This window comes from Saimiri boliviensis, chromosome 12, assembly GCF_048565385.1.
Source record: "Saimiri boliviensis isolate mSaiBol1 chromosome 12, mSaiBol1.pri, whole genome shotgun sequence".
Classification (NCBI taxonomy): domain Eukaryota; kingdom Metazoa; phylum Chordata; class Mammalia; order Primates; family Cebidae; genus Saimiri; species Saimiri boliviensis.
The window spans coordinates 101,948,703-101,969,583 of NC_133460.1; the positions used below are offsets into that span (position 1 = coordinate 101,948,703).

General features: G+C 45.6%; 1 long non-coding RNA gene across 2 annotated transcripts in view; it reads left to right on the top strand.

Annotated features, from left to right (window-relative positions):
• LOC141580734 (uncharacterized) overlaps nt 1–20,881 on the top strand; it is a 44,209-nt gene that overhangs the window by 14,341 nt on the left and 8,987 nt on the right. The window lies entirely within an intron of this gene.

Sequence of the window (20,881 nt, forward strand, 5' to 3'; positions counted from 1 at the left end):
TGGAGATCACTCCTTCTCTTGCCCTCAACAAAGTTCTGTCAATGAACACACTAAGCACACTTCCAGTGGGCGTGGAGGGACACTCATAATGCACACACATAGCACACGGATGTACACACATGACACAGGGACATGCACAGAGCTGCTTCTTCCCTGCTCTGTGTAGAAATGACTGCCCTGGGGATGCTCTGGTTGGGGGTCTCAGAACACCTGGACCCTGGAGTAGCATTGCCAGATTTGGCAAATAAAAATATAGGATGCCCCACTAAATTAGAAAAATTGTTCTAATGGCTGAGTTTTTGTAATGTATTGACAAAAGCTGAATACAGGGAGTTAATTATGGACCATCCTGACAGTTTATATAGGATCTGGGACACATAAGTAAATATGGGACACATCCTTGAATACAAGATAGCTGGTATACAAGATACCTGGCAATCCTACCCTGGGGTCCCCCAAATTGCAAAGAATTGGACTGAAAGCTGAAGAACTTCTTGGCTTAGAAGACAAGTAGTTTACTTCGGATGCTCTCAGATTGGGGGTTGGAGGAAAAAGGGAAAAATAAAGGGAAAAGGTCCAGGGTTGGGCTTAGGGCTTTGCTGGAACCCTGAGGGCACTGAGGGCCTGGCCGCACTGTCTTCCAGATCTGATCCGCCCCTCTCCCTCACTGACAAATGCCTGGCAGATCTGATCCGCCCCTCTCCCTCACTGTCCAATGCCTGGCAGATCTGATCCCCCGCCCTCCCTCACTGACCAATGCCTGGCAGATCTGATCCCCTGCTCTCCCTCACTGACCAATGCCTGGCAGATCTGATCCGCCCCTCTCCCTCACTGTCCAATGCCTAGCAGATCTGATCCCCCGCCCTCCCTCACTGACCAATGCCTGGCAGATCTGATCCGCCCCTCTCCCTCACTGTCCAATGCCTAGCAGATCTGATCCCCTGCCCTCCCTCACTGACCAATGCCTGGCAGATCTCATCCGCCCCTTTCCCTCACTGACCAATGCCTGGCAGATCTGATCCCCTACTTTCCCTCACTGACCAATGCCTGGCAGATCTGATCTGCCCCTCTCCCTCAATGACCAATGCCTGGCAGATCTGAACCCCAGCTCTCCCTCACTGTCCAATGCCTGGCAGATGTGATTCCCCCACTCTCCCTCACAGACCAATGCCTGGCAGTCCCTCACCACCCCATTAGCCTGTTGTTTGGGGCAGCTGCCCAGGTGCTACTGTTATTTTAGGATGGAACTCACTCAGAGCAGCAGAAAATGGAGAGAGGGAAGGACCCAGTTCAGACGCCTCTCTCAAGCCCCACAGGTGCCCCAGCTAGAATCAGCCTCTTTCTAAGTAATTGTTCATCTACCCCTTACTGGGCAGGGACCCTCCCCACTTTGCAGATGAGCAAGTGGAGGCTCAGGGAGATCCACTGGGCCTCTGGGATGTTTGCTGTGGGACTAGAAAAAGGCCACTAGCCCCCAGCTGAGCTCCAGCTGGACTGTATTATCCTGCTCTGCAGGCTTTGAGCCTGCCTAAGAGGGGTGGGAGCTGCAGTTAGTGGGCATCGTAGTGTGCAGGAGACTGAGCTGTGTAGCAGCGCTGAGGCTTGTGGAGGTGAATTAATCAGGTAAAATACCTGTCCAGTGCCCACACAGCTCATGGGGTGGGTGTAGATGATCATTATTGCTATATTAATGCTAATGAAAGTGAGGTTATAACTATATTATTTCTGTGCACATTTATAGAAGAGCTTTGATAAACAGGCACTGTGCTGGGGGTAAAGGGACTCTCAAAGTATCTAGTGCTGCCCATCCCGTAGGAGCTGCTGACAGTCTAGGTGAGGACCTATGCAGGTCACACATGACACATTGCATGAACAAGGCAAGTGGTGGTAAAGTCACATGACTTGGCTTAAACATTTAGGAAGATGTCAAAAGACGGGGCTGGTCTCACCGACTAATGCCTTGTATTGTGTGGTGATCAGGGAAGGCTTCCTGGAGGACGTGAGGATCAGGTTCTGGTCCTGGCCCACTCTCAGCCCAGCATGTCCTCTGCAGCACCATGGGCTTGCAGGCTTGTGACACAGGGGTGACACTCAGTGAGTGGTCCCAGTGGTGTGTCCAGGGCTGGACACAGGGCCCTAGGTGAGAGAAGCTGGAAGTGAGTGCACATGACCTGGCCAGAGTTTTGAAGAGCTGCAGTGACATCAATTCTTTACCTGCTCCATCCTCCTCTTCGGCCCCAAGGAGAAGAGCCAGGTAAGAGCCAGGTGTTGCTCATCTGTGGCCCTGGCTGGGAGGTTGCTCTGCTGAGAAGCTGACAGCTCTTCCCTGTCCACAGGGACCCTAGGTGCCCATCGCAGCCTTTGTCCTACTGCACAGGAAGGAAAGATCCCTCTGCACATCTCAGGGATTCCATCTGGTTTTTATTTTCCCGTGTAGCAGTGACGAATGTTACTAGAAAAAAAAAAAAAAAAACAAAAAAAAACAAACAAAAAAAAACAGAAAGAGGCAAGAGAACTGTACCTCCTCCTGCATGGAGTGTTTCATCGCGTCGTGTCCATGCTGGCTGACAAATGGAATTTGACATTCCGAGCTCATTAGCTCAGGAGTGGAGTCACTTCCAGCAAGCAGTTTGCACTAGGAGGTTGAAAAGGGGCTTGAGTTTTGGCATCAGTGCGATATTTGGCCTCCAAGGAGAAGCTGTCTGGAGGGGCTCATCCCATCCTGAGGCTTTCCCTTCCGCTGTGCTCAGGCGTGGCTTAGCTGGGATCTGTGTCCCCTTCTCCAGGAAGAGGGTCAGCTGGGGTCTCCGTCCTCATTTCATCTCCCAGGTCAAGATACTTGATTGCCAAAGATGGAAGAGAAATTCTGACTCTGGGAATTTTCAGAGTAGTGGGGAAACTGAGGCAAGAGAGTGGCGGCAAGAAAATAGCCCAGCATGTCAGAGAAAGAGGGGTTGTGGATGGGAGTGTGTATCGCGGATGCACAAAGATGATGCTTTGAAGCCCACCTCTGTTCCTCACTGGCTGCATGATCCTGGACAGCAAAAACCTTGATCTCAGAGGACTGCAAAGAGATGAAGTTCATATATCTAAAGAACCTAGCAGTGTCTGTTTCAGACCAAGGGCTCAACACATGCTAGTTATTGCTATTCTTATTCTTGTTATTATTGTGGTTCAGCCCTGACTTCCTGACTTGCAGTGTGGCCCATTAGTTCAAGGTGAGCTCTTTTCTCTGCCTTCATGAGTTGCTCAGTGAAAGTCAAACAGCAAAAACAGCCTGGAGCCTGCTGGGGGCAGCTCTGCTCTGGCTTTGCCCTTTGGCCTGGAGCTAAATGATGAGGTCTCTGGAGACCAGGCTGCAGGGAGGCAGAGCTTTCAGTAGGAGGGGAGATGTCCCCGGGGTGTGGGGGAGCAGCATGTGTCACTGTCAGTCATCAACCAGTGCCCTGCTCCAGAATATCCTTACTGAGTGAATGATGAAATGCTTGACCGTTGTTGATTTTTCTAGACTTGGGCCCCTTGGATGTTCCCCTCTAAAGCAGAAAGAGCATGAGTGTGGGAGCCAGCTGGTCTCAGTTTCTTTGTCTGCAAAAGCAGTAATATTTCTCTCTTGGGACTCAAGGAGAGGGTGTAGGTAAAGCATCTTGCACATACGCCTCATTCCACTTCCACCTGCACAGAGAAGCTCCAGCTTTGAGGTCACCTCTCCTTCCATTGTTCCTCAAACCCTTTTGAACAGGTAGGAGAGAAGTGTTACCACTCCTGCTGTGCAGGGGATGGTACTGAGGCCCCAAGAGGGTAAGTGACTTGCCCAAAAAGTCATCGACAAAGCCGGGACCTTAGGCCAAAACTCTTGGTTCTCAGACAGGTACCCACGCTGCTACAATGCTTCTGGTTCAGCAGCTGGACGAAAATATGGCTGAAACTAAACAACAAAGTCAGCAGTTTCTCAGCCCTTCTCTTCACCCGCCCTGGGGATCAGTGGAGCTTTCTTACTCCAAGATATAAACAGTCCCTCTGGGCTAAGGGCGCCTTGAATCCACCCCACAGGCCTGAGTCAGACTTCAAGCAGGGCTTCAGCTAGAAGGGAAGGGGTTCTCAGTTACATGATGGGGTCGCATGGGCATGATGCTGAGACCCCAGGCTGGGGGTCCTTCTCGTGCTGACATCCTGGGCAGACCGTGTAAGTGTAGTTTCCTCCCAGTGCCTCTTGGGAAACTGCAAGCAGCGCCTTCCTCACCTGGCTTGGAGTCCTGGTGATTAGGATTTAATGAGCTGGCTGCAGAGAGCTCAGTGGGCTGGGGTCATTCTTCTAGGTCTGCTGAATGCACCTCTGCTGGGCTGGGGCTCTGAGTTTTGTGTTTTGGGCCAACCTGATCCTCATATATCTATTTTGGAACCAGTGAGTCCTCCCAGAACATTTTATCTGGTTATTTTGAGTTAGGAGTTTCATAGACATAGAAGCCTTTAAGGGGAGTGAGTAAATGAAGTTGGCAAGGGAGAGCAGGCAGGGGAGAGAGGAGGAAATCCCAGGCTGAGTTTTGGAAGAGGGCTTGATAATGTTGGTGACAGCAGGCTGCATCTTCCAGGACAGGAATTCCCCTTGGTTTACAAAACATTTCCCCTTACATAATTCTATTTAATTCACACGACAAGCCTGAAAGGTAGGAAGGGCTTGTTTGCCTTATTATCCTGAGTTTACAGATGGTGAAACTGAGGCTCAGAGAGGTGCTGAGCTCACATAGCAGGGTCACACAGCAGACCACGGCCAGGGCTGGGATTCCGTTCCAAGCTCCGTATTCTTTTCCCGGCACCTCAGTATCCCTGGATGCACTCTGTTTTCCACTCCTGAGTTAGATGTCACTGGTAGTGCTATGGAGGGGGCTGCTGGAGCACTGTCCTTCATGTAAAAAGGGGCTCCCTTTGCCCTTTTTGTGTGCCCAACCTTCTCTGTGCTCTGCTTCCCTTGGCACTTCAAGATGCTACTTTAGTGCTACTGGAGCCACTTTGTCCAGGCAGAGGGCTGAACGTGCCCTATGGCTGATGTACCCCTGGGAAGGTTTGCGGCCAAGGACTGACAGGAGCAGGGATATGAAACCCAGCTTTCTTGCCTTCAGGCAGACCAAACTCAGAGGTCTAATTTAGCCTTTAGAACTCCCCATGGGATGGCCCCCAGCTGGAGTTGGACTTCACTTGAAATTGCACCCCTGTTGGTTTCTCTCTGACTTGCCCCCCACCCATGCCCCGCTCCAGTCTTTCCTGGGAGCACTTCCTTAATTACTCAGAAACCCAGAGTTTTAGATGAGATACTTTTTTTTTTTTTTTTTTTTTTTGAGACAGAGTCTCACTCCATTGCCCAGGTTGGAGTGCAGTGGCACAATCCGGGGTCACTGCAACCTCCATCTCCTGGGTTCAAGTGATTCTTTTGCCTCAGCCTCCCAAGTAGCTGGGACTATAGGCATGCACCACCATACCTGGATAATTTTTGTCTTTTTAATAGAGATGGGGTTTCACCATGTTGGCCAGGCTGGTCTTGAATTCCTGACCTTAACTGATCCACCTGCCTTGGTTTCCCAAAGTGCTGGGACTACAGGCATGAGCCACTGAGCAGGCATGGTAAGATAAATTCTTCTCTAAAGGTCTGCTTTTGACCTGGACCCAAGACACGTGCTGAACTAGGGCACGGCTCCAGAATCAAAATCATGAAAGGAGATGAAATTAGAAAGGGAGGGGAAGCTCCTTCATAGAAATCTAAGCTTGAGGGGAGCCCTTTTTGAAGCATTGGCTGGCACAGAGTTGGGAAAGAGGTTGTCTGAGAACATGCTAGAGTGTATTTGCGAATGAGCCATGATCTTAGAGACTGATCTCATCATCTCTTCTGAATGACAAGGGTAAGGGGTTGACCCATGAGTCCTGGCTGTGAACAGGACTGCCTTGGGTCTGAAACACAAATTAGCATGCAGGACATTGATTAGGAAATGCACTCAGGAACAAACCTACTAACAAATCAGGGAAGCAGGATGGGGTAGAGGGAGAAGCTGGGCTGTGATGCAGTTGCAGCCAGGGGCCCAGAAGACCCCATGGGGACTCTGGAGCTGGGACGACCTTTCAGAGATGTCCTGACGAGGCTGGGGGCTGGGTCTTTGTACTCCTGCATGAACCAGTCCTTGAACACAGCTGCGCCAAGGAGGGGTGTAACCTTAAACTAGGCAACTTCCTCCAGCTGAAGGAACGTTCTGGAGAAGGATTCAGCTGTGAGGGTTGGGAAGTGCAGCACAGGGTTGCATTGGCACTCGGAGACTGTCTGTTAGAGTATTTCCACCTGGCATTTTCTTGTGACTGGTTCATCCAAGAAAGAAGGGAAACATACCGACTTTCAATTCCATTTGCGTTAACATGGATTTCCTGAGAACATCCTATATGTTGGACCCGGTAAGGCCTGACAAATGAAGAAGAAAAGGCCTTTATCTTCATGAAACTTCAGTCCAGGTGGAGAGATGCAGCTTTTGCCTGTTTGAGAAGTGAACTGGTAGTACAAAGGAACGGGTTATTTGGTGATTAGTGTTTATTAAGTGCTTACTATGTGCCAGGTACTGTGCTGAATACTGAGCTCATTTATCTTTTTGTAACAATTCGTGATGGCTTTAGAGTATTATAGCCTCATTTGACAGATGGTTAAGTGGCTTTCCTGTAAATACCAGAAAGTGGTCAAAATGGGATTTTTAACTTGAGTATTCCAACTCCAAAAGCCTGAGCTCTGAAGAACCACCTTCCACTGTGTGCGTGGGAACTGAGAGGATGCTGGAGCTTTTTGCAGAGTAAGATGAGGATTATCAGGGAAGACCTCCTGAAGGTGGTGGTACCTGAAAGTGGTGGTACTGACAGCATGTGTGTTAGGGGAGTGGAGTTTGCACCAATGCTACATAGAGAGAGGGCAATCTCTTACTGTAAATTGGTTTATGAAATGCCCTCTTCTGTGTGGTCTGCCTACATTAATCAGAGGTTTAATAGTTGAATGATACCCTGTCTCCTGAGTGGAGGAGGATTTTTTCTCTCTTCTCCTTTCAACTTTTGCAGTAATCTCTGTATCCCAACAGTTATATTCTGTCTTTGCAGAACCTGACTTGTAGTGTTTGGCAGTTTCTGTGCTGTAAATACATCACCAAGGCTGATTCACGACTAATGTCATGAATAACATGTCACTGGAGGTGGAGTTAGGAAAAGAGGCACCCAACTGGCTCTAGGACCACTAAAAGCTACCTCTTGTGTCTCTAACATCTCTACTTCCACAGTTGGATTCTAAGAGTCAGGTCTTGACTTTTACAGTGTCTGGGAAGAGCTGATTCCTTGGGTATATTTGGCCCTCATTCAACGAGTGATGTCTCACATCCTCATATCCCCAAGTTGAGGACAGGGATTACATCATGAAAGTCAATTGTTCACACAGAGTAGACATCTTTCACCACCCACCCTGGGATATCACACTGTCCACTCACCTCCTTCCTCTGTGTCTGACACTTAGTGGTCTGGGATCTGCCCAGGGTTCACTTTTGTCTTACACCATAATAACCCTTCACGTGGGGAGAGCATTTGAAAAGTGCTTTTCAGAGCCATCTTCCCATATAATCCTTCCAACAGCCCATGAGGTCAGCTGAACAAGGTGTGACTTCCATCTGTTTACAGATAAATTATCCAAGGCTCAAGGAGGTTTAAAGGCTCACTCAAGGTCACACTGGCTGGTAAATGGTGGTAGATTGGGATCTAAGCCCTATGGCCTGTAAGGCCCACTCTGGCACATTTTCTTGTTTTGGACAGATTGAGCGTCATAAATATTCCAGAGTACATTCTAATGAAAAGCTGGACTAAAAGCTACATGTCTGGACTTATCCTTTTATTTTGCAATATTAACTTTAAAAATTCTACCAGACTGGTTGAGGTAGTTCACTCCTATAATCCTAGCACTTTGGGAAGCTGAGGTGGAAGGATCTCTTGAATCCAGGAGTTTGAGATCAGCCTGGGGAACATAGCAAGACTGTCTCTACCACCCCCTCAAAAAAGAATAAATAAATAAATAAATAAATAAAAATTAGCCAGGCATGGTGGCAGACACCTGTAGTCCCAGCAACTGAGGAGGCTGAGGTGGGAGGATCACTTGAGCCCAGGAGTTGGAGGCTGCAGAGAGCTCTGATTGCACCGCTGCAGTCTACCCTGGGCAACAAAGTGAGACATTGTCTCTACAAATAAATTAGTAAACATTAAGATGCTTAAAATTCTGCCAACTTATGCCCAACTGTTTTTTAATTGTTCAATTTTGATTTTCAGTAGCAGTTGCATACCAGGAGTTTTAGGGTAGGGGGCATGGCACTTCATGGGTGATTCAGTCCCTTCCTGGCCTGTTCATTGTCTTTTCGGCCTCCCCAGACCCAGCGCTGCCACAGTCTGGGTGACTCTGGAGGGGTAGGCAGAGGTCATATTTCAGCCCAAGGTGTTTCAGATCAACAACTTCTTTAGTCAAGACGACGAAAGTATTTATTACAGGAAATCCCTGGCAAGGACGATCTAATGCTTCTCAAAGAGACAGCAATAAAGGCAAACTTTTGCCTGGAGCGCTGGACTTCTGAAGCTGAGCTGCAAATATCTGATGGAGGCAGTATTAACATTCCTGCAGGAGGTGGAATCTGCCCTTCTGATTAGGAAGCTGCGAACAATGTGCACTCATTGGTGTCTGTCTTTGAGGGGAGGGAGATTTATACCTGTGACTTCTCTTGCGATCTGTTGTCTTCTAAGCTTCGGGATGGAACAGCTGCTGTTTTTGACTCAATTTTCAGGAAAGATAAACCTGCCTGAGCATCCATCCTCCAGATCCACCCACCCACCTGCACACCCACAACCATGCTCTTTATGGTGTCTCATGCCAGTTTTCTTCCAGTGCAGAGGAAAAATGTGAATAGCTTGGATGAATGCTTCTAACTTGTCCGTCAGGGAGTTAAAAGGTACTGATTCTGAGGTTCTCCCTGCCTCTTCCTCTCAGTCTGATTCATTAGGTCTGGGTGTTTGCAGAGCAGGGCATCTAAGAAGCTCTGGGTCTCAACAAGACCACAGATAATTCTTATAATTGGATATGTTTGAGAGGGAGCAGGTGTGGACCAGTGTGTTTCACATGGGAGCAAGCACCTGAATCAGCAGAAGTGCTTGCTAAAAATGGAGTGTTGACCCTCTTGGTGGGTGGGTGCGTGCATAGGGGGTTTTCTGAGAATTTGCATTTGGAACACACTCCCAAGCCACAGGGATGCCAATGGTGAGGTTGAAAGCAGAAATCCTGGAGCCAGACCTAACCTTTCTAAGCCTCTATCATCTATAACAAGGGGTTGGCCATAACAGCCACCTCTTAAGGCATTGTTATAAGGATAAAGTAGTAGTATTTGCAAGGTACCTAGAACAGATTCAGGCAGATGGTAAACTAGTATTACCTGTTTGTTAACTAGATTAAATAAACTGCCAGCCTAGGTTGGAGGTTTCTATTCATTCATCCACTCAATGAATGCTTCCTGAACACTTCCCCTGCAGGGGTGCAGGTGGCAGAGGCAATCCCTTCTCATTCTTTGGTAAAGAGTAGTGAATTTTCTGGTCATCGATGGTGCATTCTCTTGGTGTGTTATTCTTGGGGTGCCCTGTATCTCCCCAGAACCTTAAAACACACTAATATGATCACATCAGGACCCTGTCCTACTATTCTAGCACCCTGGGCTTTGTCTTCATAGCATCCATCCTGATCCCTAACAACATGTTCATTGGTTGAGCAGCTGCCTGTCGGGAGGGGCTTTGTCTCTGTGGTTCATGCCAGCACAGAGAGCAGTGCTGGGTACACTGTAGCTGCTCAGTGAATATTTGTTGACTGGATGGATGTGCATGAGAATCTAGGTTCTCACCAGCCTTCTCTCTTCTTCCTGCAGCAGTTTTCTGATTAGCTTTCCTACCTCTACTCTTGGTCTCTTCAAATTATCTTTCCCCCCCTTTTTTTTTTTGAAGATGGAGTCTTGCTCAGTTGCCCAGGCTGGAGTGCAGTGGTACAATCTTGGCTCACTACAACCTCTACCTCCTGGGTTCAAGCGATTCTCCTGCCCCAGCCTCCCTGAGTAGCTAGAATTACAGGTGTGCGCCACCATGCCCAGCTAACTTTTCTATTTTTAGTAGAGACAGGGTTTCACCATGTTGACCAGGCTGGTTTTTAACTCCTGACCTCAGGTGATCTGCCCGCCTCAGCCTCCCAAAGTGCTAGGATTATGCGCATGAGCCACTGTGTCTGGCCAGCACTGTCTTTTAATAAATAACACTGACTAAATTTTGTGATGGATGAATTAATTTCTGTCCCATTTACAAATGGCAATGCTATGTGGCTACCAAGCTGAATTGTTGATTAGCAGGAGATGAGAAGTAGTAATAAGATTTCAGCTCTAAGCAAGGAAACTTGATGTCCTACCTGTGCAGGTTTCCCTTGGGTGAATGTATAGTTATTGCTAAGCTTCTAGACTTGCTAAAAGTATCTCATGGATACTCCATTCCCACAGCTGCCTACGCAGACTCTCAGGGCCTCTGGGATGCCTGATGGGGAATCCACCTGAATAAGTGAAAGATCCAAGCTTCTTAGGCTGGAGTAGATGATACGTATTTTGCCAATCTTCTCTTTTGAGCTTTGTCTTTTGTTACTTCCCCTTGGTATGTTTTGTTCATGGGAGGTCTCCTTCACCAGGTGGGGGCTGTTGAAGGGCCAGAGCCTAGAAGTACAGCATGTGCTCAAAAACTGGAATAAATAAATCTCACTGAATAATGTACAATTACTTTTAAATGATCATTCCAGACTATTTTTCTCATACTCATAATTTGGGTTATTTAAATTTTAATGCATATGTAACCATATATGGTTCTTGTTTCTGGACATTTTACATGTAATAAGATGCTAGAAGGACACCTACCAGGAGATTATAAAGGATTAAAGCAAAGAGGTCAGGGCAGAGCACTTAGGGACTAGTTGAAATGTGGCACTTTTCCCCATTTTACAACTCCTCTGCTCCCTGCACCCTGCCCTGCCCCACCCTGGGAGGTGGTATTTTCTTGTCATTCACAAGTCAAGGGAGACAGGCTCAAGCAGAAAGCTTGACCCATGTTTCCTGGAATTGGGGACCTGGATGAGCAAGTCTTCCCATGAGCCAAGGAGACCTGCAGGAGACAGTTGACTTTGGCTAGTCAGACAATGTGACCTCAACTGAGAACATCTGAGTGAGGAGACCTCTGGAAGCGGATGGGGTGTCTTAAGTAGCAGGAGAAGGAGAGATTCCTAGAGGGAGAGTTCCAGAGAAACCCAGAAAAGTCACTCCTCAAGAAAGTGAACTTTGAGCATCTTTGATAGCCAGTTAAGGCCCAAGATTACAATGGAATCCACTTCTTCTCCCTCTTCTTTTCCAAACCTGGAGGCCTGGGGGTTGAGGGGGGTAGAGGAGGAGATGCACAAGGCTGGGAAGTGGAGAGGTGATCACCCTGTTGCCCTTGGTCCCTCCGGGCCTCCCTGGCTAAAGCTGGCCTGAGCTGGGGAGGGACCCTACATTGGTGGGAGAGTAAGGAGTTAGTAATTACGATGCTGGGCCTGAAATTTTAATTACTGAAATGAGACTATGCTTGGGACTGAAACTGACTGCAAAGCAGAAAAGCTCTGGGACCTGCCAGAGAGTTTATCCTCAAAGGCAGGGAAAGAATACCCGCAGAGCTGGTTTGAAGGGACAGCTGAGGTTGCGACGAGCAGCTTTGGAGAAAGTTTTTCAATAGAATGGTTATATAACCACCTTTACCTGAATGCATGAAAATATACATAAATATGCATGTATAATACAGATTTATATCAATATATGTACATATGGGCATAGCCATGTGTATAACAGATATGTCTATATTCAAAAACTATCATTTTTGTGAGTCCACTAGTGCACATGCTCTAGGCCAGGTCTCATTACATACTAATGTATATAAAAGTTATTATTACATACTAACATATGTAAAGCTAATGCTTTAATCCTCAAATAAGATAGATGTCATCCCTGTTCTATAGATGATGACATTGAGGGTCAAAGGCATGGAACCTTTTATCCCAAGATCACTTAGCAGGTGGCAGAGCTGCAATCAAACCCAGATTCCCTCCCACATCCGGACTATGTCTGTGGTTCCCCTGCCCTGCTGCCTATCCTGAGACGGGTCTGTCCCAAAGGTCCAGGTGTCTTTTGTGACCTTATGTGGCCTGCAGGTTGTCAATTCCTATGTCAATATATAACCCTCTCTTTATGTATAGATTATCGTGATCTGCTATTGTGGTTAATTGATATGCATTGACCCCCAGGCTAAAGGATCCTCTCTCTCCCTTAGTTTGCTCAGGTTTAGGGCAGATGATACAAAGTCCCATAGTTAAAGCATTTGAGGAGGGTGACTGAGCTTCTGAAAATTTGGGGGCCGAAAGAGTGGTAATGGGGGGATCTAAGGAGATGTGGGATGGAGACTGAGCCTACAGTGTGATTAATTGGTAAAATAGGTCCCCTTGCTCTGGCTGAGTTTCAGGTTAGGCAGCTCTCCCTCCTTCCTCCCTTCCCTTCTCTGTGCATGCTACCCATGTGGCCAAGACCTTTGCCCCTGTCGCAGTCACCTTCTGGGATCATGCAAGCCCATTGATCCTTTGTCACTTGGCACTGTTTTAGGTACTTAGATCCAGTCTTCCTAAAGCAGGCTGCAATCCTGGGGCACTGTGCTGGGGGAGGTGGAGGACGAGCCAGGTGCCCAGGCATGCACCTGCGCATCTACACAAGACCCTGTGCCAGATTCAAAGCTCTGCTGTTTTCCTCTTGACATGTTTCGAATAAGCTGCCTGTGTTTTCATTTTGCACTGGGTCCTGCAAATTATGTAGCTGATTTTGATGGGGGGCATTTCTGTCTGACAAACCCGTGTATTCTGCATAGAACCTAGCACCATGCAAATTCAGTTGGAACCACATTGTGTGTAAACTTGTTAGACAAATAGCCACAGGCCTGCGCTGCTGTGCCTCGTCAGCATAGGGGTGGTGTGGGTAGGGTGGAGACGTGGTTTCTGTGTTATGTGGAGAGAGACATGGTATCTCAGTTTCTGTCCAATGATGAGACAAAAATCCACTCTTAACTGGGATCTAATTCAGTAAGTTACTCTTTTCAAATAAAGGAAAATGATACGATTCTCCCCCGCTCCAACCAATTTGTACACTGAGACGAACTCCAGAAACAAATACCCACGGCCAGGCATCTGGCCATAAAATTTCTAAAACAGAAAGAAGCCATTCTATCCCCTTGGGTAATAAGTAATTAGCAGAAGGCATTTTACTAAAGGGATCAGAGAGATGCAAAGCTTTCCCAGCAAAGCGATGGATAGTGAACTGGCACTGATGGTGGGCTGGGAACAACCATAAGCAATGACAATTAATGTTCTGCAAATCTCAAGGGTCCTGCGTACCAGGTGACCAAACATCTGTATGGTCAGGGGCAGACCAGGAAAACAAGAACTATGTCAGGTATTTACAACAGGGGGAGTGTAAGACAGGCAATTTGGGATGCAGGTGGTATGGAGGAGCCCAGAAGCCAACCAGGGTTATTTCAATAAAGTACCCCAGAGATTAGCAAGGGGAGGGAGCTACTATCCTGCCTGGCTGGAGAAACCGAGGGAAGAGATGGTGTTACTGGAGCTCAGTGTGATTTGGAATCAAGTGGGAGTGAAGCTTGGAGAAGTTGCTGCCCGAAAGACACCCCAAGGTAGAGTCAGGAGGAGAAAGACCCTGGCTGCCTCCTCCTCCCCCCCACCCTCCAGTCTCTCTCCCTTGCCTCCCATGAGCTGACATGGGAGTCTGGGAAATGTTGCTTGCAGGGTAGTTTCTGCTGTGACACAGAGTTGGGAAAGGGTGCAGGGTAGCTCTGCTAGCAAGGGTATCTCTCCCCAGCACACAGTGGCAAGGGACGCTGCCCATGAGAAGACTAGCAGAGCATCTCCAGGCAATGAGAAAGTTAGGTAGGTTTATCAGTAAGGGTAACACAAGGCTAGTTGCAGTGGCTCACACCTTTAATTGCAGCTGTTTGGGAAGCTGAGGCCGATGGATTGCTTGAGCCCAGGAATTCAAGACTTGCCTGAGCAATGTGGCAAAACCTTACCTCTATAAAAATAAAAATTATCTGGGCATGGCGGTGCACAACTATAGTTCTAGCTACTAGGGAGGCTGAGGTGGAAGAATGGCTTGAGCCCAGGAGGTGGAGGCTGCAGTGAGCCGTGATCACACTACTGTACTCCAGCCTAGGCAACAGAGCCAGACTCTGTCTCAGAAAACACAAACAAACAAACAAAAAGAGTAACTAACATGAGTCATTTGTTGATAACATCATGTGCCAAGGGACATTTGATTTCACGGAATCTTTTATGACAGTACTGTGAAGTCAGTGCCCTTTTCCCCATTTTAGGTATGAGGAGACGTGAAGGTTCAGACATTGAATAACTTGCCCAAGCTCTCAGCCACTCAGTGGAGTGGAGGCCAGGTCTGCGCCACTCAAAGCTTCGCTTCTCACCACCACAGTGTGGCCCCTTCTCAGCCATGCCTGGGCCAAGTGAAGGGCAGATCGACAATATCAGAATCCCCTGAAAATCATTCGTAGTGAGGTCACTGAGTTGTAAATGTTTAGAATTTTTACTCCATGAGTTGGTTCAGCAAATTCTTCTCATTCTCAGCAAATTCTTTTACAGGTATCATAAAGTGACCCCTCCAAATATTATTTTGGCCAAGTATCCAAACTGGAAATATCACTTCTGATAGTCTAATTGAGGCTCTGATCCCCAAAGTGGGAACTTCTGGAGGAGCAGAACCCTATAAACAAGGCTTATTCTGCATTATTTGTTTGTTTGTTTTCAGCAATTTCAGTGGTTGTGTAGTAGAATCTCATTATCTATTTTTTTTTCCTTTCTTTCTTTTTTTTTTTGTGGTGAGACAATCTCTAGCTCTGTCGCTGAGGCTGAAGTACAGAGCTCAAGCTCATTACAGCCTTGACCTCCTGGGTTCAAGCGATCCTTCCTCCTCAGTCTCCTGAGTACCTGGGACTGCAAGTACATGCCACACACCTGGATAATTTTTGTATTCTTTGTAGAGACGGGTTTTCACCATGTTGCCCAAGCTGGTCTTGAACACGTAAGCTACACTGCACCTCCTTCTCTTTGTAATGCACCTCCTTCTCTTTGTAATGCACCTCCTTCTCTTTGTAATGCACCTCCTTCTCTTTGTAATGCACCTCCTTCTCTTTGTAATGCACCTCCTTCTCTTTTTTCCTCGTGTCCAACATTCTTTTGACTATTCGAAGTTCTTTGCATTTCCATGTCAGTTTTGATCGTCAGCATTTCAGTTTCTACAAAGAAGCCTGTTAGGAGTTCTATGGAATTGTATTAAATCTATAGATTAATTTGGGGTGAATTAACATCATAACAATATTGAGTCTTTCAACCCATGAACATAATATATCCCTCCATTTACATTTATTTAGTTTATTTCAGAAGTTATTTCTCTCTAATACAATACTGAATAGAAGTGTTGAAAGAAATCATCCTTGCCTTTTCTTGATCTTATGGGGAAAATGTTCAACTTTCTCACTAGGATGTGTGATGGCAGCTGTAAGTTTTTTGCAGATACCACATATTAGATTGAGGAATATCTCTTCTATTCCTAATTTGCTGAGAGATTCTTTTTTTGGTTGTTGTTTGCTTTTTTGGGCAGTCTTGCTCTGTCACCCAGGCTGGAGTGCAGTGGTACGATTTGGGCTGGTCTCCAACTTTTGACCTCAAGTGATCCACCTGCCTTGGCCTCCCAAAGTGCTGGGATTACAGGTGTGAGCCACCATGCCCAGCTGAGAGGTTCTTTTTAAAATCCTAAGCGTGTGTTGAATTTTGTCAAGTGCTTTTTTTCTGCATCTATGAGATGATCATACAATTTTTCTCCTTTATTTTGTGAATGTGGTGAATTCTATTGCTTTTTAAATTTTAGACTAACCTAGCAATCCTACTTGGTTATACTGTATTACCTTTTAAAAATAGTGCCAAATTTGATTCATTCATATTTATTAGGAATATTGGTGTCTATGATGTTGGCTTCATAGAATGAGTTGGGAAGTGTTCCTCCTCAATTTTCTGAAAGAGTTTGTATAAGATTAATATTAATTTTTCCTTAAGTGTTTGTTAAAATTTACCAACAAAGTCCTTTGAGTCTACAATTTTCTCTAAGAGGTTTTATTCTTATCATAAATTCAATTTCTTAATTTGATCTAGAAACAAAATTTTCTCTTTATTTTTGCATAAGTTTTGGTAATTTTTATCTTTCTAGCAATTTTCTTTCTTTCTTCTCTTTTCCTCCTTTTCTTCTCTTTCTCTTTTCTGACAAAGTCTTTCTTTCTTCTCTTTTCTTTTCTTTTTTTTCCCTTTTCCTTTCTTTCTCTTCTTTTCTGACGAGGTCTCAATTGTTGCCCAGGCTGAAATGCAGTGGCTACTCAAAGGCATGATCACACCATACTGTAACCTTGAACTCCCTGAGCTCAAGTGTTCCTCCCACCTTGGCCTCATAAAGTGCTGATGCATGATCTGTTTTGCCCAGCCTTTTCCAACAATTTTCCATTCTATGAAAGTTGTTGAATTAATACATGTAAAGTTATATATACAATTCTCTTATATTTTCCTATATTTGTGTATGTTTCTGTAGAATGTGTACTAATGTCTCCTTTTCAAATCTCTTGTGGCAATTCACGTTTTTCTTTTCTTTTTCCTTGTTCAATCTAGCTATACGTTATTGATTTTATTGCTCTTTTAAATAACCAACTGTAGATTTCATGGAGTTTCTCTGTTACTTGTTTTATTGATTTCTACTCCTATATTTATTTTTCCTTCTGTTAGTTTTGAATTTAATTAGCTCTTCTCTAAATTGAAAGCTTGCAAATAATTGATTTGAAGCATTTTTCCTTTCTAATATAGGTACCAAGGCTATGAATTTCCCTTTAAGTACTGTTTCAGCTGCATACTGTACTTATTTTGATGTTACATTTTTATCATTGTTTCGCATTTTTTATTATTTTCTTAAACACCATTTGTGAATCCATTTTTATTGGCTTATTTTTCTCCTAGATTTTGGTGACATTTTCTTGCTTCTTTGCTTGTTTAGTAATATTTGATTGAATGTTAGCCATGTGACTATTATTTGTTGACTGTGTAGACTTCGTTGTTTTCCTTTAACACATGTTGTGTTTTGTTTTTGTTGCAGTTAATTTGCTAAGGGAATAGGACCATCCTTTCAAAACTTATTTTTAAATATTATTAGGAAGTGTCTAGAATAACCTTTAGTTTAGGACTTGTTTGCCCTCTACGATCTCTGTGGAATGCTTTGGATGTTAAAGGAAGTCTATCCACTCTCACTAGGTAGTACCTGAACATCTCCCAGTTCTGTGTGACCTCTGGTAGTTTTTCTAACCCTGGTAGGTGTTCTTTGCCTGGCCTTATGGAGTCTCATTCTCTGTGTGCACCGCTTAGTATCCAGACAGAGCCATTTGTATCTATTGGAGAAGATATCTGAATTGAGGAAGAAAACCGAGATACATGTAAGATTCAGAATTTGGATGAGTCCGGATGCAATCTCTTAATAAGAAACCAGGGAAGTGTGACTTCTTGACACATGTGAAACAGACCTAGTTGGCTGAAAGGAAGCCCAGTATGTGTCACAAGTGTGGGAGGAAGTGCCACTCCAATGTCAGGTTGTGAGGATGGAAATGCAGCTGCTGGGGAGGGAAGGATTTCCCTGCAGTGGGCTGGTGAGAGCTCCCCATTGGCTTCTGTCCTTGGTTGTTGGAGCTCTGAAAAGCAGTGGAAACCTTTCCAGATAAGAGAGCTCAAGTTACTAAAGAGACTTGAAACTGGGTCATGTGAGAAGTGATGGAAGGGACCGGGGATACCCAACAGAAAGCAGAAGGTTAGGGTTCCATGAGTCGAGTCCTCAAACGAGAGATCTTTCCTTGGGAAGAATGAGTTCTACTTGTCTGAAAGAAGGATATTAAAGATCCACAGCTAGAGTAAGCAGGGAAATAAACATCAGTTCACTTTAAGAACTTTCTAATAAAGCTGTCCAAAGATGGCAGATGCTTCCCTAGAGAGTGCTGAGTTCTTTATCATCGGACGTATGCAAGTATAGGCTACATCTCTTCCAGTGGGAAGGGCTTCAAGTATCTTCTGTACTAGTTATCCTGCAAGACCTCTTGCAATTCTGGTGTTGTCTGATTTTCACTCCTTTGTACAGACATAGAAAATCAGGCTCCAACAGAAGGCCCTTCAGGGGATTAAATGACCAAAAAGTGGCAAAGCCATATATAAAACCTAGGTTTTGAAAGTGTTGGTGGAGTTTATTCTAATTCATTTCCATCTATATAATCTTGAGACAAGACTAAGCAAGACACTTCTGGAAAGTTGTCAGTGAGGGGAGGATTCTGACATCCCAGACATACCTGGAACCCAAATTCAGGAGAACTGAGATTGAATTCTGGTTCCCTCATCCATTTTTTTTTTTTTTTTTTTTTTTTGGAGAGGGATTCTCGCTCTGTTGCCCAGGCTGGAGTGCAGTGGCACAATCTCAGTTCAAGCCATTCTCCTGCCTTGGCCTTCCAAGTAGCTATGACTACCAGGCACCTGCCACCACGCCCAGCTAATTTTTGTATTTTTAGTAGATACAAGATTTTACTATGTCTTTCAGGCTGGCCTAGAACTCCTGACCTCAGGTGATCTACCCGCCTTGGCCTCCCAAAATGCTGGGATTACAGGCATGAGCTACCGTGCCTGTCTCCCCCATTCTTATTATGCCAGTCATTTCATCTTTTTCAACCTTAGTTCTCTTATATACAGAATATAGGTGATCTCAAGTGGCACCACCTTGGCTCAGCCAGCCTCTGGAACTTCCCTTTCCTCAAAATTCCTGTAGGATTTATCATTTGCACCAACTACTATCTCCTCTTCCTTATGATTCTCCCACAGTGTGTGCTTGGTGAGGACAGGGGCCAGGCCTTATTGTTGCTTGTATCCCTGAAGCCTCTGATGTAGCACCTGGCACTTAGTAGGTGCACCCAAAAAACTGTATTTTTTGGTGGGGGACAGAGTCTTGCTCTGTCACCTAGACTGGACTGCACTGGCATGATCATAGCTCACTGCAACCTCAAACTCCTGGGCTCAAGTGATCCTCCCACCTCAGCCTTTTGAGTATCTGGGTCCTACAGGTGTATAGCATCATGCTCGGCTAGTTTTTATTTTTTATTTTTTGTGGAGATGGGGTCTTGCTGTTGTTGCCCAGGGTGGTCTTGAATTCTTGGACTCAAGTGATCCTCCTGCCTTGGCTTCCCAAAAAGCTGGGATTACAGGTGTGAACGACTATGCCCGGAAAAGTGTCTTGTTTTCTAACATCCCCTTGACTCCTCTTCCTGGGGCCTGCAGAAGCTCTATGAGCTAATGAATGAGATCTCCCTTTACGTGTGTTAAGAGAATATAATAACTCAATAAAGGTGCTCTGCAACATAAGACAATCAGGGCTTCTGCTCTGCCCAGGTGGTTAAAATCAACATGTTCCACGAAGAAGCTTTGCCCAGTTACTTCAAAAGGGTTCTTCTGTCTTAAGTGCTAGAAGAGGTTTAATCATAAAAACATGTCCTGGACAAGTGTCCCTGTCAGATATGGAGATCAGCCAATAGTGCTGTTTTCAACCTTGTCTGTCAGATCCTAGTGACATTGGATATCAGAAATGATGGCAAGTGTCAAAATAGACAAAATCTAATTCTTCTATTCTGACAAATGTAGCCAAATGGCCTCAGGTCTTTGTTTTTTGTGGAAAGACAGAACCGTATGCCCATGGCATCTTTTTGGCCATTTCTACTATGGGAACTGGGAACATAGAAGCTTCCAGGAAAGTGCTGGTCACCTTGCAAGGCAATGCTGGCTGACCTGCTTGTACTTCTAGCTTTGAAGTGCTGGAGCTGGGGTGGAGGAAATGGAAAGGTCAGAAGGGCCAGGGTGGCAGGTTGTAGTAGATTGCAAAATTGGACTGAATTCTTCACTTCTGTGTAGGAGTATTCCACAGTTACACCTGGCATGGTTTCGTGGAATGCAGGGGACATCTCCCTGCCTTTTGACTTCCAGCTTAGCTGTGTCACTTTCCTTGGACAATGAGATGTTTGCAGAAGTGATGTAAGCAGAAGATTGAATGTGATTGAACAGTTGGGCTCTCTCTCTTGGACTTTTGCCATTGCTAGGAATAGCATGTGCTGTGGGTAGCAACTGCCCTTTTGGTCCTGACCCCAAAAGGAGACACGTGGAAGAGACTAATCCCAGATGAGCCTAAAATGCAATTGAACCCCAACTGACCCATAGACCCACAAGCAAGAAAAATAAATATGTTGTAAGGCACTGATTTTGAAAAAAATTAATTTAATTTTAAGGTCCAAGATACATATGCAGGACATGCAGGTTTGTTACATAGGTAAACATGTGCCATGGTGGTTTGTTGCACCTATCAACCTATCACCTAGGTATTAAGCCTGGCATCATCTATGCATTTGCTTTTTATCCTGATGCTCTCCCTTCTCCCTGTCTGACAGGTCCCAATGTGTATCGTTCCTCTCCCTATGTCTATGTGTTCTTACTGTTCAGCTCCCACTTATAAGTGAGAACACATGGTGTTTGGTTTTCTGTTTCTGTTTTAGTTTGCTGAGGATAATGGCTTCCAGCTCCACCCATGTCCCTGCAAAGGACATGATCTTGTTCCTTTTTTATGGC